Source organism: Schistocerca serialis, unplaced genomic scaffold (assembly GCF_023864345.2).
Source record: "Schistocerca serialis cubense isolate TAMUIC-IGC-003099 unplaced genomic scaffold, iqSchSeri2.2 HiC_scaffold_1362, whole genome shotgun sequence".
In the NCBI taxonomy this organism is placed as follows: Eukaryota; Metazoa; Arthropoda; class Insecta; order Orthoptera; family Acrididae; genus Schistocerca; species Schistocerca serialis.
The window spans coordinates 27911119-27928539 of NW_026047583.1; positions in this window are offsets into that span (position 1 = coordinate 27911119).

Sequence of the window (17421 nt, forward strand, 5' to 3'; positions counted from 1 at the left end):
TGCTTTATGCTTCTACCTATTTTCAAGTCTAGGCCATGAACTTGAAGTATATTTAAAAGTGAATCGAATGCGTGAGCGAATGGAGGAAGATATCATTTATCCAGAAGTGACATACGCCATCCGAAACGACTTAACCTTTGACCGCTGACAAGAAATCTTGGTTTTGGTTTCTACGTACTTCCTGAGACCCCTCGTATATAAGCGTGTGCAGTAGACTAAGTCTCACATTCCGAATCTAAGAGATCAGCGTGCGAATCATTCAACTCTCTTTTTTTCCACACGTTACGATTGCGACTAAGTTAAGAAAGTCGATGATTCGAATACTGAGCACGAAATGTTACTTCCTACATGCTACACAGCATCCTTGGTTTTGTTGTTCGCACTTCTCAAATCAGTGCCTGATTTTTGGAAAAGATGCGTGATGTGAGTACATGACGATCGTCGTGAGGACTGAGTTCTCCGCATTGTATATCGGGCTGCGAATGCTCTGGCGGATTTGTTCTTGCTAAGTATGCGTGAGGTTCCCTGTTCCATGCTTACTACTTTAACTGTTGCCTTAAGTACTAGATGCGATAGGTACTCTGCTTCCCGCAATCAAATTCACGGAAATCCAAGTGATGTAAACACATCCTCCATTCAAATGTGTCACAAACGTAACGGTAATTGCTGTGTTTAAAGAAAAGAACATATCAGCCATGACGAGCTTAAAACGGGGCAGGGGAGTTAACTGTAAAAAAAATTTAAATTCCCTCAGCGAGGTTCTTTCCATACAACAGGAAAAAGTGCACTTCGCTAACAGAGTTGTTACTACTAGCTGTAATGCTCATAGATAATTGTGTCTCGCTCACTGTTCGTTTTGTATGAGATGCAGTAGGTTCACATGAGATTGACAGTATGTTGGTAGAATCATGTTTTCTAGCCACTTATGTTCTGTACCAGTTAGTAAAACTTCGCAATTTAATGTAACGAATAGGTGAGCGGTCTCAAAAATTGTGTCAAGATGAAGCTTTCGCAGCTTAAGATGCCAACCGAACTACCAAGCCGTATTGGCTGCTGTGACGACCGAGAGAAAATCACTCCCCACGAACTCGGAAATGGGAATGACTGTCACACAACGGCCTGAATTTTGTGAATGGAATGGCCCTCGTAAATGACTTTTGGATGTCAGTTCTTCCACAGATAAGTAAACGTGTAATTAATTACAAGAGGATTTATCGAACTACCGAATTAACCCCAATATGTTACAATCATTCCATGTAAGTACATAGACAAGCAAGAAAGCAATAATTATATATTGATGTGAGCAACGAATTACGAGGTTAGAGGGACTACGAATTACGAACAACGAGGCGCACTTGAACCAGAGGTGGATTGCTTTGGCAACGTCCGTAAGAAACAAGTTGTTTGGGAGTGACCATCGTCGAAATAGATCATTCTCTAAAATATAAAACATATGTCTGTGCAATGATTGACTCCATCGTGCAAGAAAAAGAAAAATGTTCAAATGTGTGTGAATTCCTAAGGGACCAAACTGCTGAGGTCATTGGTCCCTAAACTTAAACACTACTTAAAGTAACTTAAACTAACTTACGCTAAGAACAACACATACGCCCATTCCAGAGGGAGAACTCGAACCTCCGGCGGGGGAGACCGCGCAATCCGTGACATGGCGCAGCAAACCGCGCAGCTACACCGCGCGCTGATCGTGCAAGAAAGATGTTCCGTGCATGCAACTGACAAAAGCTGGTCAGTCACGTAGGAGCACTCGAATTCTTGATCTAGCGTTGAATGACGGAACCTAATCAGGTTCAGAAGCAAGACCGAAAAGCGCGATGCTGCTTTCCTTCCCAGTCAGGCTGCGCTGGGAGATATTCCCACTGCAGGCGACGTGTCGGAGCGTCGAGCTCGTCACACAGCGGAGCCTGCTGCTAGCCGCTGGTCACCGCCCGCCGTGTGATCGGCTGACCCCCAGAAAAGCGAGTCCGGCCTCTGCAGTGCCAGCAGAGTCAGAACGTCTGCTTTTGCCCATCTCGAAGCATCGAACATCTGCTTCCCTGTCTCCATCCATCCAAAAAAAATTCTTTGTTTCCTCTAGGTTCTGCACAAAACCAGTGCAAAAGTATAGTACACCAATGAGAAGGCTCTACTAAATATTGGCCAGCTAGTCCAACACACCATTTTGCAAGTGTTTTACAAGTTATCCAATGGGCTGCCTTCTGGTGTGTATAATTTTGAGAAAATAAACTCCTACCTGTCACTTCTCAGATACCCAAGTAGTGGGACAAGAGGGGCATCACCCCACTCTGCACTGTTGTCAAATTTATTCAAGATCGCGGTTCCAAGATGGCGGCGACGGACGTGGCAAATTCACAATGATGTCATGATATAAGTTCAAATTTTTGCGTGGAAACAGGTCAACCGGGCTACCTCCACTAACCTATCCATCTCCTCCCATCCCACCACTCTGTTCAGAAACAAAATGGCGGGAAGTTCAAATTTTGACGCTAAAAAGAGGTCAGTTGGGCTACCTCCACTAACCTAAGTCATCCACCCTCCACCTCTTCCTTGAAATTGGCATTGAAAGGACTCAGCCTTGCTGGACTGCTGGATAGGATGGCTGTAAGTGTTCACTTTGCATGAAGTATACATTTAAACAATTTGAGTTTTCATAGGCTGCAGCTCTATCCAGTGTGTTCGTTATAAGGTCTTGAGTCCAGCTGGCCTAGCACACAGTACTGCCACTAGAGGTTATATCCTTTCTTTCAGGAGTGCTAGTTCTGCAAGGTTCACAGGAGAGCTTCTGTAAAGTTTGGAAGGTAGGACACGAGGTACTGGCAGAAGTAAAGCTGTGATGCTGGGGCGTGAGTCATGCTTGAGTAGCTCAGTTGGTAGAGCACATGCCCGCAAAAGGCACAGGTCCTGAGTTCGAGTCTCGGTCCAGCACACATCTCAATCTGCCAGGAAGTCTCATACCAGCGCACACTCCGCTGCAGAGTGAAAATCTCATTCTGAACACATGAACTGATCAACATTAAGAAAAAAAAGCGTCAGGATACGGTGGTATATAAAAATGTATGTGTAATAAGCTAAAGAATAACATAAAAATTGCCTTAACTGGCTATGGAACAGCTTCTTCCAAGGAAACCAGACAGAAATCACCCCATCTGTTACGGGTAAAGATCTTTCACACAGATTCATAAGAGTTATGCAATGAACGGCAGAAGCGATTGTGTCAAAATTATTCGGTGTTGATGGAAACTGAAATAAAACAGAGATTTAGATGACGATACCCCTTACCACCAACCCCATTTAATTTATGTATCACGAAGAAACTGCACATATTTCTCGTCAGCACACTTTAAAATTTATTACGCATCTATAGACTCCATATTATTTGGAGGTCCCCGAGTAATTATAGCTGGTACGCAAAGACGTCTACAACTGGAGATGCATCTGTTTCCAAAAGCGAAACCTTAGCATAACGCCACAGTCGTCTAAGTTCCCTAGAGACGTGCGTTAACGTGCCACCGCTCATCACAGCGCCGCCGAGTCAGAGCGGTGCCGCGACTTGACAGAACCGCTGGCAGCGTGTTCCAGGGGACGTGGGCTCACAGGTCAGCGAGTCGAGCCACGGACGTCTCCACGGCGTCTGGAGGGCCTGGCTGGGCACTCGCGGCACTGCCGATGGCCGGCCCCTACACCCCACCCTGCTCTGTCTCCCAGAGTACTCCCAAAGAACACAGTGTCGACCCTATGTCCGAGTGAAACGTTCGCCACCGTGCAGGCACAACATCTACACACGCGACAAAATACTTGAATTTTGCAGTGAGAAAACGCCCAGTAAAGTGGCAATAAAGAACATTTACCTGGCACAGTGCTCACCACCGCTGTTGTAGCCCCGATAACTTTGTGGCAAATGTTCTCGCCGCCTATTTGACTGCAGCTGAAAACACTTCGGTTCAACTCGACATGGCGCTATCCAGCTGTAATGGCTACCACTTGACAGATGTAAGAAAACGGCAGTATCGCGGTGCAAGAATGGTCACATGGATTATCCGTATGTCATCGACCAGGGGAAACGGCTAATGGCAGTATGACAACTTGAAAAGATTAAAGAGCAATTTGCGATACTACTAAATACACAGTTTTGACCTGTGACAGAATATTATTGACTTCTTGTGACGTCACCTCGCGTAGTACACTTAGAACTGAAATGCTCTATGGCGTTGTTCGACTCCACATTTTTGCTGATGTCGAGATAAATTGTTTTGTCTTGGCAATGTGTTAGGAACGATAGTGTTCTGTGGTAAAAATAAAAATGTGCACCGCTGTGCAGCTTTCTTCGCTGTACTCGATTCGTCTTCTCTGTCTCGTACTATTAATCTAAGACTGAATACCGTATTTGTATCTAATATTCTCATTCACGTCTTGATATAATTCCTGTAATGAAAACTCAACCTTTCATTAACAGTCCAAAAGATTGCCAGAAATTTGTTATCGCGTTGAATACATAGTCTGATGCACAGTCACCTTGCTGATTACATCGCTGACCATATACGAGTAGACATACAGTGTCTCAATTCCCACTTTATGCCATTAAACGTCTGACACAATTTGATGATAATCGAATACATTACATATATACAGTCACAAATTTAGTAAGCAGGTCACACAAATTCAAACAACGAAGTTTTCCAACTGAGTCACGAGCTACCAACAAGTGCTGCAATGTACAAAACTGACTTAAAAGTTTATCATACGAAATCAAGTTACCAATAGGTGTCTAGAACTTTCATCTGCATCCGAAAACAAACCTTTAGTTTACCAATAGTAACTTTCTATACACATAGTCAAAGAGAAGCATCTACGTTGTGACGACTGCAAATACAGGGTGGTCCATTGATCGTGACCGGACCAAATATCTCACGTAATAAGCGTCAAACGAGAAAACTACACAGAACGAAACTTTGCTAGCTTGAAGAGGGAAACCAGATGGCGCTATGGTTGGCCCGCTAGATGGCGCTGCCATAGGTCAAACGGATATCAACTGCGTTTTTTAAAATAGGAACCCTCAACTTTTATTACATATTCGTGTAGTACGTAAAGAAATATGAATGCTTCAGTTGGACCACTTTTTTCGCTTTGTGATAGATGGTGCTGTAATAGCCACAAAGGTATACGTACGTGATATCACGTAACATTCCGCCAGTGCGGACGGTATTTGCTTCGTGATACATTACCCGTGTTAAAATTGACCGTTTACCAATTGTGGAAATGGTCTATATCGGGTTGATGTATGGCTATTCTGATCAAAATGCCCAACGGGCGTGTGCTATGTTTACTGCTCGGTATCCTGGACATCATCCAAGTGTCCGGAACGTTCTCCGGATAGTTAGGTTATTTAGGGAAACGGTAAGTGTTCAGCCACATGTGAAACGTCAACCACGACCTGCAATAAATGACGATACCCAAGTAGGTGTTTTAGCTGCTGTCGCGGCTAATCTGCACATCAGTAGCAGACAAACTGCTCAAGAATCGGGAATCTCAAAAACGTCGCTGTTGAGAATGCTACATCAACATCGATTGCAACCGTACCATATTTCTGTGCACCAGGAATTGCATGGCGACGACTTTGAACGTCGTGCGCAGCTCTGCCACTGGGCACAAGAGAAATTACGAATTACGGGACGTGACAGATTTTTTGCACGCGTTCTATTTAGCGACGAAGCGTCATTCACCAACAGCGGTAACGTAAACCGGCATAATATGCACTATTGGGAAACGGAATTTCTTTCTGTGGGGAAAGTTGAAGGATGTTTGCTATTGTGATCCACCGACAACGCCTGACAACATGCGTTAGCGCATTGTCAATGCATGTGCGAACATTACGGAAGGCGAAGTACTCGCTGTCGAGAGGAATGTCGTTACACGTATTGCCAGATGCATTGAGGTCGACGGACACCATTTTGAGCATTTATTGCATTAATGTGGTATTTACAGGTAATCACGCTGTAACAGCATGCGTTGTCAGAAATAAGTTCACGAAGGTACATGTATCACATTGGAACAACCGAAATAAAATGTTCAAACGTACCTATGTTCTGTATTTTAACTTAAAAAACCTACCTGTTACCAACTGTTCGTCTAAAATTGTGAGCCATATGTTTGTGACTACTACAGCGCCATCTATCACAAAGCGAAAAAAGTTGTCCAACTAAAACATTCATATTTCTTTACGTACTACACGAATATGTAATAAAAAGTGGGGGTTCCTATTTTTAAAAAACGCAGTTGATATCCGTTTGACCTATGGCAGCGCCATCTAGCGGGCCAACCATAGCGCCATCTGGTTTCCGCCTTCAAGCTAGAAAAGTTTCGTTCTTTGTAGTTTTGTCATTTGACGCTCATTTCGTGAGATATTTGGCACGGTCACTATCAATGGACCACCCTGTTTATAACTCGTGTTGTAAGAAGAATAACAGGCTGACAGCAAGCTTCTTGGGTCGTACCTATCAGCACTGATGTGTCCCGCGCCCCAAAAGGTGGAGCTAAGACTTCCTGAAAAGCTCCCAAGCCCGAAAAGAGTTTTTAAGAGAGCGGCTCTCGTGCTGTGAGATAAGCTGTATCACTTCAGTGAGCAACATCGACAGCTTCTTCTCGGTTTCAGTAAGCGCACGATTTCGCAACGCCGCTGTTACAGCCTCTGCTGAAATCGCAGTATTGCTAATCAACGACACACACCCCTTACACCGACTGTGCATTGTTGCGAACTTTCCCAGGGATCGTCACTGCAGAAAAATATCCTGAGTTACACAGACCTCACCCGGAAGCTTTTATTACTGGTGACGTGATGCAGGAGTTTTGTATTCACGCCTGTTTAGAAATGTATAACACATAAGAAACCAAACTTAATTATGCATGAGGTGCTGATGACATCGGTCCTTAAATTACACGCTATGACCGATCAGCATCATTAAAGGGAACGTAGTTGTGCATTAAAACTAGTTACAAGTGAACAAAGAAATTAAGTAACTAACCCAGTAGTTCAAATATTTAAATACCGACAACATTTACCCTCGCATAGAACAGAAGGACAATAGTTTGTAGAAATTCTTGCGGCTGTAAAAAGATCGATGCTCCAAGCATAAGCCAACTACCACCGTCATACCTTAGCAAAAGATCTTATCGAGAAACCGAGAAAAATCTGTTCGTAAGTAAACTCGCTAAGCGGGTCCAACGCTTCTATCCAGTCACTCGTTGACCAGTCTGGTGGGGCAGTAGAAGATAGCATAAGGAAAACCCGAGTTTTAAATTTCACATTTAGGATATCGTTCAGGTAGCAGAATCGTACAAACATACCGCTGTTTGACGGTCTTGGAGTACGTAGTAATGCGCATCCGCGGCGTGGCAAAGTATCTAGAAGAGTTGAAAGCAAATAAGTTGCCAAGTCCGGATGGATATCCAGTCCGTTTGTACAAAGTACTCTACGGTAGTGATTCCTTACTTAGCCTGCATTTATCGCGAATCTCTCGCCCAGCGAAGGAAAACACAGTATGTGTTTCCCGTATATGACAAGGGTAAAAGAACGGACCCGCAAAATTACAGATCATTACTCTAGCATCGGTTTTCTGCAGAATTCTTGACATATTCTAAGTTCGAATATAATAAATTTACTTGAGATGGAAAAGCTTCTGTCCACGAATCAGTAGGATTTTAGAGCCCTTCGCTCCTGCGAAACTCAGCGTGCCATCTTCTCACGTGACATCCTGTGAACAATGGACGAAGGGCAACAGGTGGATTCGATGTTCCTAGCTTTCCGAAAAGCGTTCGACACGCTGCCCCGCTGCAGACTGTTAACGAAGAGTACGAGTATACGGAATACGTTCCCAGAGACGTGAGTGGCTCGAAGCCTTATAAAGTGACAGAATCCATTACGTAGTTCTCTGACCGCGGGCGTTCATCAGAGACGGGGATATCGTCAGGATTGCCCCAGAGAAGTGTGATAGGACGTCTGTCACTTTCTGTCTACGTAAACGATCTGGCGGAACGGATGGGCAGCAATCTGTAGCTGTTTGCTGATGACGCTGCGGTGTACAGGGAGGTGTCGTGGTTGAGTGACTGTGAGTCGACGCCAGATAAGACAGAATTTCCGATCGGTGTGATGATGGCAGCTAGCTCTAAATCTAAAGAAATAGAATACAGATGAGTAGGAGAAACGAACCCATAATGTTTGAATACAGCGGTAGTGGTGTGCTGCTTGACAGTCACGTCGATTAAAAACCTACCCATAACGTTGCAAAGAAATATGAAATGGAGCGAGCGTGTAAGGATGGCATGAAGAACGCGAATGGCCGACTTCAGTTTATTGGGAGAATTTTAGGAATGTGTCGTTCGTCTGTAAAGGAGGGCGCATATATGGCACTAGTTCAAATGGCTCTGAGCACTATGGGACTTAACATCTGCGGTCATCAGTCCCCTAGAACTTAGAACTACCTAAACCTAACTAACCTAAGGACGCCACACACATCCAAGCCCGAGGCAGGATTCGAACCTGCGACCGTAGCGGCCACGCAGTTCCAGACTGAAGCGCCTAGAACCGCTCGGCCACAGCTGCCGGCATGGCACTAGTGTGACTCATTCTTGAGAACTGCTAGAGCGTTTGGTATTGTCGCCAGGTCGGACTGAAGGAAGACATCGCAAGTGAAAGTCAGAATTACGTAAATATTTGAACAGTAACAAACAATATTTTTGCCTAGCAATACTGTTTAAAGAATAAGGAAAACGGTCGCCAGCCTAATTAGGCAAGAGAAAGATGAACGTTCTCGTTTAAGAAAGTAGGTGTGAGCAACTTTAACGGACAAACACAACCTATACTTGGCCACACGCGAGTGCAATGAACCCTGACACATACATATGTGTACGATAAGATTGAAACTAACAGCTAGAGCAGCACAAATTATTTGCGAAAATATAACAGATACCGAAACACACTATTACTTTCAGAGATTGTTCAAAGTGAATGGTCTTTATAACATTACTATTAACGTTCACTGCAGGACCATAAATTGGACATAGGTTAAGTCTCTCTCAGTTAAATACTTTACTATTTAAAATGAAAGCTAATTGGGATCTACTAACAGGTTGCTTCTCACTTTCTTTCGAATAAAGAAATTATGGTTTTCATTAATAGTGGTCTTCCCGTTATTTGTTACCTAGCATTAGTACAATAGACAAACTGTGGATCCTGTTATACTATTAATATGCACTTATAATACACAAGAGAGACAAACACTTAGCAATCATGAACATATAATTTTCTGCTATTGCAGTTTTCCACTTTTACTACAGTGAAACACAATGTTGACAAAATTGCAAGAAACTGACTCACCTTTTAAAATTTACTACAGGCAGCAATCTGATCATTTGCTTAGAAAAACTTTATAAGCCTCAGTTTTATGAACTTCTAATCTTTAAAAGAAACAGCAAACTGTCTTTATTACCAATGTCTTCTACTTGCAAATAAATGATTAAATAGGTGACTTTGAAACTCCACAAAACTGTAAATTGGACTACACTCCTGGAAATTGAAATAAGAACACCGTGAATTCATTGTCCCAGGAAGGGGAAACTTTATTGGCACATTCCTGGGGTCAGATGCATCACATGATCACACTGACAGAACCACACGCACATAGACACAGGCAACAGAGCATGCACAATGTCGGCACTAGTACAGTGTATATCCACCTTTCGCAGCAATGCGGGCTGCTATTCTCCCATGGAGACGATCGTACAGATGCTGGATGTAGTCCTGTGGGACGGCTTGCCATGCCATTTCCGCCTGGCGCCTCAGTTGGACCAGTGTTCTTGCTGGACGTGCAGACCGCGTGAGACGACGCTTCATCCAGTCCCAAACATGATCAATGGGGGACAGATCCGGAGATCTTGCTGGCCAGGGTAGTTGACTTACACCTTCTAGAGCACGTTGGGTGGCACGGGATACAAGCGGACGTGCATTGTCCTGTTGGAACAACAAGTTCCCTTGCCGGTCTAGGAATGGTAGAACGATGGGTTCGATGACGGTTTGGATGTACCGTGCACTATTCAGTGTCCCCTCGACGATCACCAGTGGTGTACGGCCAGTGTAGGAGATCGCTCCCCACACCATGATGCCACGTGTTGGCCCTGTGTGCCTCGGTCGTATGCAGTCCTGATTGTGGCGCTCACCTGCACGGCGCCAAACACGCATACGACCATCATTGGCACCAAGGCAGAAGTGACTCTCATCGCTGAAGACGACACGTCTCCATTCGTCCCTCCATTCACGCCTGTCGCGACACCACTGGAGGCGGGCTGCACGATGTTGGGGCTTGAGCGGAAGACGACCTAACGGTGTGCGGGACCGTAGCCCAGCTTCATGGAGACGGTTGCGAATGGTCCTCGCCGATACCCCAGGAGCAACAGTGTCCCTAAATTGCTGGGAAGTCGCGGTGCGGTCCCCTACGGCACTGCGTAGGATCCTACGGTCTTGGCGTGCATCCGTGCGTCGCTGCGGTCCGGTCCCAGGTCGACGGGCACGTGCACCTTCCGCCGACCACTGGCGACAACATCGATGTACTGTGGAGACCTCACGCTCCACGTGTTGAGCAATTCGGCGGTACGTCCACCCGGCCTCCCGCGTGCCCACTATACGCCCTCGCTCAAAGTCCGTCAACTGCACATACGGTTCACGTCCACGCTGTCGCGGCATGCTGCCAGTATTAAAGACTGCGATGGAGCTCTGTATGCCACGGCAAACTGGCTGACACTGACGGCGGCGGTGCACAAATGCTGCGCAGCTAGCGCCATTCGACGGTCAACACCGCGGTTCCTGGTGTGTCCGCTGTGCCGTGCGTGTGATCATTGCTTGTACAGCCCTCTCGCAGTGTCCGGAGCAAGTATGGTGGGTCTGACACACCGGTGTCAATGTGTTCTTTTTTCCATTTCCAGGAGTGTATTTCCATCACTGGGAGGCTTTTACAAAACTACATTTACTACCTCCCATAATTTCATGAAATCCACAGTAAACCTGAATACTCTCTTATTACCAAAGATCAAACATCATTTAATTTTTTTAGGCTTTCATTTTTTACACAAACTAGGACACTCGGTAATCATAGTTCAAATGGAGAGGAGCCTCAGAGCTATTGTAATAGGGAAAAAATTAAGGTAGGTACATAAATTGTTATAAGTTACCTTATATTTGTGCACACTAAATCGCCCAATAAGCTGATCCTTCACTGTACATTATTATAGCACTCCTTTACAGTGATTGCGCAATGTGGTGGCAACTGTATGTTGGTAGGCGGATTTGCAGACAGAATTGCTGGACTCTGGCCCTTCTTGGTGGCGATGATGAATACCAATTCTAGAATCGTTCCAGCTATTTATCCATCCATACGAGGCATTGGAAAGTAGCAGAAAAAGCCTCTCTCGGAACCACCACAATATGCAACCTTTACTTAGGCAGTGCACAGTTTGGTAGCTCGTCCCCGACTGACTCTTGGTTCCACCTTTTCTACCTAGGCCAGCCACAATTTGCGCGCGCTACACTGTTCCGTTCCGGAGGGGAACCACTACACCTTTTACATACAAACTAACTAAAAATCCAAAGTGAAGGTTAGCAGTTTACATAACAGCAAACAAACATTTTAAATAAACCAGAACATTTGCACATATCGACATTTCTACAAAAAATTATTCACACAGAAATTACAATTATATATAGTACGTTTTGTTCCCTCCAAATAGGACAAACAATTTAAATGACAGATACACTACATTGCATAGAATCAAACCATGACATCAAAGTTCTTACAAAGGAAGGAGTATACAGTTTCGTGTTATAAATTCAATCAATAAACATTTACAGAAGCTCAACGATGTAACATTAAATAAAACAAAAGCAAAATAAATCAGTAGAGTATGAGAGATATGGTGTTACAAATGGGGCGCTCAGCGGAACTGACGGACTTCGAGCGTGGTCTGGTGATCGGGTTTCTCTTGTGTCATGCGTCTGTACACGAGATTTCTACACTCCTAAAAATCCCTTGGTCCACTATTCCCGATGTGATAGTGAAGTGAAAACGTGAAGGGACACGTACAACACAAAAGCGTACAGGCTGACCTCATTTATTGACAGACATAGACCGCTGACAGTTGAAGAGGGTCGTAATGTGTAATAGGCAGACATCTATCCAGATCATCACACAGGAATTCCAAACTGCATCAGGATCCACTGCAAGTACTATGACTGTTAGGCGGGAGGTGAGAATACTTGGATTTCCTGGTCGAGCGGCTGCTCATAAGTCACACATCACGCCAGTAAATGCCAAACGACGGCTCGCTTGGTGTAAAGAGCGTAAACAATGGACGATTGAACAGCGGAAAAACGTTGTGTGGAGTGACGAATCACCCACACCTTGCTTGCACCCCTTTTGGTTTTGCGTGGCAGAATCACTGCAGAGTCCTACATTGATGTTTTCAGCACCTTCTTGTTTCCCACTGTTGAAGAGCACTTGGGGTATAGCGATTGCATCTTTCAAAACGATGGAGCACCTGTTCATAATGCTCGGCATGTGGCGGAGTGGTTACACGATACTAACATCCCTGTAGCCGGCCGCTGTGGCCGAGCGGTTCTAGGCGCTTCAATCCGGAACCGCACGACCGCTACGGTCGCAGGTTCAAATCCTGCCTCGGGAATGGATGTTTGATGCCCTTAGGTTAGTTAGGTTTAAGCAGTTCCAAGTTCTAGGGGACTAATGACCTCAGATATTAAGTCCCATAGTGCTCAGAGCCATTCGAACCATTCGAACCATTTGTACCATCCTTATAATGGACTGGCCTGCACAGAGTATTGACCTGAATCCTAGAGAACACCTTTGGGATGTTTTGGAACGCCTACTTCGTGCCATGCCTCACCGACCAAACATCGATACCTCTCCTCAGTGCAGCACTCTGTCAAAATGGGCTGCCATTCCCCACGAAATCTTCCAGCACTTGATTGAACGTATGCCTGCGAGAGTGGAAGCTCTCATCAAGGCTAAGGGTGGGCCAACACAATATTGGATTCCAGCATTACCCATGGAGGACGCCACGAACTTGTAAGTCATTTTCAGCCATGTGTCTGGATACTTTAGATCACATAGTGTGTTAGGAGAATGATTCTTGGGCTCAAATGGGAATCGCTGGAGGGAAGATGGCGTTCTTTCTTTCAAGGAATAATATCGAGAAAGTTTAGAGAAGCGACATTTGAAGCTGACTGTAGAACGATTCTTCTGTCGCCAACATATATTTCACGTAAGGGTCACGAAGGTAAGAGAAATGACTGATCGTACAGAGACATGTAGACTGTCGTTTTTCGCCCACTCTGTCTGCTAGTAGAACAGGAAAGGAAAATAGTAGTGGAACAAGGTATCTCCCGCCACGCACTGTATGGTGGATTACGAAGTATCTATGTAGATGCATTTGTTGATGTAGTATTTACGGGTGCGACGATGGAAGAGTGGTTATCGACAGCTATGTTTGTACATTTTTTTTTTTACAAAAGATATCCCAGAAAGAAAAGCCATAACTGAATACTGTTGCACTGGGGGATAGTGACCACAAAGGAAGATCACGGTTAAATGCACGCGACAAGAAACGCTGGACAGAAGCAAAGCTAACATTGCATCGACAGTGAGCAACTGTTAGAAGACCTCACATGTATTCAGGTCACGTGAATCGTTTCTCGGGGGACGCTGTTGCACACAAGCGATTCCATGCCTTGATGACTACCGCAATGTGTAAAATGGCGACGGAGATCTCCAACTTGATGTACTGATAGACCTATTCTGTAGTCGTTCACACCACTTAGGCACTGCAGGTAACGTTACGAAACGAAGCTAGAAACGATGAACATAATTACGAAGTCTATTAATGGTTAGGAGTTAAAAGCCATGCCACTAATATTAGGATAAGAAATTTATCATGCAAGTGCCGTCTCGTGGTGATATAGTGTTTGTCAAATTAGTACGAGAAAAACATAAGTTATATACACTGAAGAGCCAAAGAAACTGGTTCACCTGGCAAATATCGTGTAGGGTCCAAGCGGGCGCGCAGAAATACCGCAACACGACGTGACATGGACTCGACTTATGTCTGAAGTATTTCCGGAGGAAACTGGCACTATGAATCCTGTAGGGCTAGCCATAAATCAGTAAAAGCACGAGGCGATGGAGATCTCTTCTGTTGCGGCGTATAGTCAAGCGCCGGAGAGCCAGTCGGGAACGACAGAGAAGAGATGGCTGTGAGAAGAGGTCAGCTAATAGCACGCTGACTGACCCCTCTCCAGGACGACAATGCGACAGCAGCGGTCCCTATGGGAAAAGGACATAAGCGTCGTGCCCGACAGGTCGCGGCCCAGTTGGAGAGTAGCTACAAAATTAGCGAGTTCTATTGCTGCATCGACACTAGTTACTTTGTTTGTAGGATCTATATAACACGGACTTGGGAATTGTTTATACTTAAGAACATTTCTTATTTTGCACGCCGCCCTTTGCTTGCGACACATCTGTGTAATTGACAAAGTTTGTATTGTGATCTTTTCTTTTTGTAATAGAACTCATTAATATGATTTGTTTGAATGTTGTCTGGAGATCCAAGAAAGCAGGTTTCCTCGACACACAGTGTTTGACGACTAAAACGAACTAAATTCCGCCCGAACACGCCACGAAGACACAACGGTATCGACCGGCCGCCGTGTCGTCCTCAGCTCACAGGCGTCGCTGGATGCGCATACGGAGGGGCATGTGGTCAGCACACCGCTCCGCCGTATGTCAGTTTACGAGACCAGAGCCACTACGTCTCCATCAAGTACTGCTCCTCACTTTGCCTCACAAGGACTGAGTGCACCCATTCAAGTGTTAGCCCAGCCCGACAGCGGTTAACGTCGTTGATCTGTCGGGATCCGGTGTTACCACTGCGACAAGGCCGCTGGCATATTTCACGACTAAGCTTGATTTAACCATTGGCGACGAGGCGTAAGAAGATCCCAGAGCCTGGCTACCATGAATTTTCTTTTGTTGTGGGCTTTGGTGTTTTGCTTGTGCTTTAATTCTAACCTGGTCTTTTCTTTGCAGTATTTATAGTGTCTTTGCTAGTCAGTGTTTTCAGGTGGGCGTTGCAGAAATTTTCTTTGCTTGTGTGCTTCTTTTCCTTGTTTACATTGTTTGTTTATTGCATTTGTCTATTGCAGTATGAACAACCCACCCCTCCCACCCCCTGCTCAGGTGCCACAGCTGCAACCGACAGATACAATGCAGACACAGCAGGTCGCCACGCTGCTAAACATGGTACAGCAGCTGCTCACCAATCAGGCCGCCAGTACAGAGCAACAGGCAACAATTGTGGCTCCGACGGTCATTCCACCTTTACACCAGTCTAACAAAAAATTCGAGGACTGGCTCCAGTGGTAGCAATAATATGAAGCCCCGCAAAATAAATGTCGTGTGACTATGGCTTCCCGTCGGGTAGACCGTTCGCCGGGTGCAAGTCTCCATTTGACGCCATTTCGGCGACTTGCGGGCAATGGGGATGAAATGATGACGATTAGGACAAGACAACACCCAGTCCCTGAGCGGAGAAAATCGCCGACCCTCCCGGAAATCTAACCCGGGCCCTTAGTATTGACATTCTGGCATTCTGTCGCGGTGACCGCTTTTTTTTTTTTTTTTTTTTTTTCGTTGTTTGGTTGTTGCGGACGTCACATGACATCCGTTCATGTTCGTTTGTTGATCCTTCCACGTAGTTTTTTATTACAGAGGCCAACCAGCTCTCTGACCGAACATGCTCAGCTACCGGGGACAGACGGAGCCCACGTAATAGTTCATAATGTACCAGGTGCTGTGAACCTACATTAGTTTTTGCCCATGATAGGAAGATCAGTCTTTCGCCTCATACAGAATTGATTCCCTAACGCCACTCCGAGTGAACTTTCCTATGATCAGTTTGAAGATTCCCTAACTAGCTATTATGACCAACAAGTGAATGTGGTGACAGCTAGGTACCAATTCTTTAATTGCAAGAAAAGGTCAGAACAAACTCATCGCGAGTGGGTAACAGATTTACACGGTGTGACGAGGAAATGCAAAATCAGATGTACATGTCGTGCTTTATATTGGGATGAAATGCTGCGTGATGCGATCATGTACAATGTAACTTAAATCAGGATTAGAGAACAAGTTGTGAAACAGTCAGATCCATCATTTCAGCACTTTGTACAATCTGTAGATGAGTGATTGAGGTGCAGCAACAGCAGCAGCAGCCGATAAATTTGAGCAGCCACCAATTTGTCATCCCTTGCTTACGACCTGCCCATTAGATAGCAACAGCCCACCTGAGCCACCCCACCTAAACACTTCCCTACACATGTGAACAGAATTAGGTCGTGCGCTCGGTGCTATTCACGGCACAAACGCCAAAATCTCCCATCCAGGCAAGCACAGTGTTAGGCTTGTGGCAAGCAAGGTTACGTAAATCCGCATGTTTGCAACGGAACAAACAAGAATTCTGCTCACTCACAAAAATCTCGTCACAAGGCCGATGTGATCAATGCAGTGTATTCAAAGTGTATTCATAAAAACTAGCCAGGAAACAGTTTCTTCAAAGCTACGCCAGTTCAACAAACTCTTTGTTTATTTGCATATTGGTGGAAAATGTGTGAAATTTTAGTTGGACACGGGTGTCTCTGTTACATTGCTGAATTGTGTAACATAGATGAGCCGCAGTGGTCGAGCGGTTCTAGGCGCTTCAGTCTGGAAACGGGCGACTGCTACGGTCGCAGGTTCGAATCCTGCCTCGGGCATGGATGTGTGTGATGTCTTTCGGTTAGTTAGGTTTAAGTAGTTCTAAGTTCTAGGGGACTGATGACTTCAGATGTTAAGTCCCATAGTGCTCAGAGCCATTTGAACACACACGAACTGTTAGGCTCCCCACGCCTGTCTAAAACTAGCACGCAACTGATGGCTCAGAATGGACAAGACATTCTCTTTCTCGGAAAATGTACTTTGCCTGCCGTGTATCACTCGCATACGCGAACTTTGACTTTCACTGTGCTACAATCACGCGATTATGAGAATATATTTCGCCTTGATGCATTTGATTTGTTTTGTTTTGTTTTCAAATTCAGGACAATGTGTTGTCAGTGACTGCACTCAATGCCAAAGAGTGTAGCTCAGTTACTGAAAGAGTTCCCTGAACTCTTTCCTGAAGTTTTAGGAAAGGCTGAAAGTTTTGTTGCACATACTACTAACAAGGGAACCTCCCCATCGCACCCCCCCCTCAGATTTTGTAATCCCCCCAGGGGGTCCACAACTCTTTTGTGGATACGAGCGTAGCGAGCAC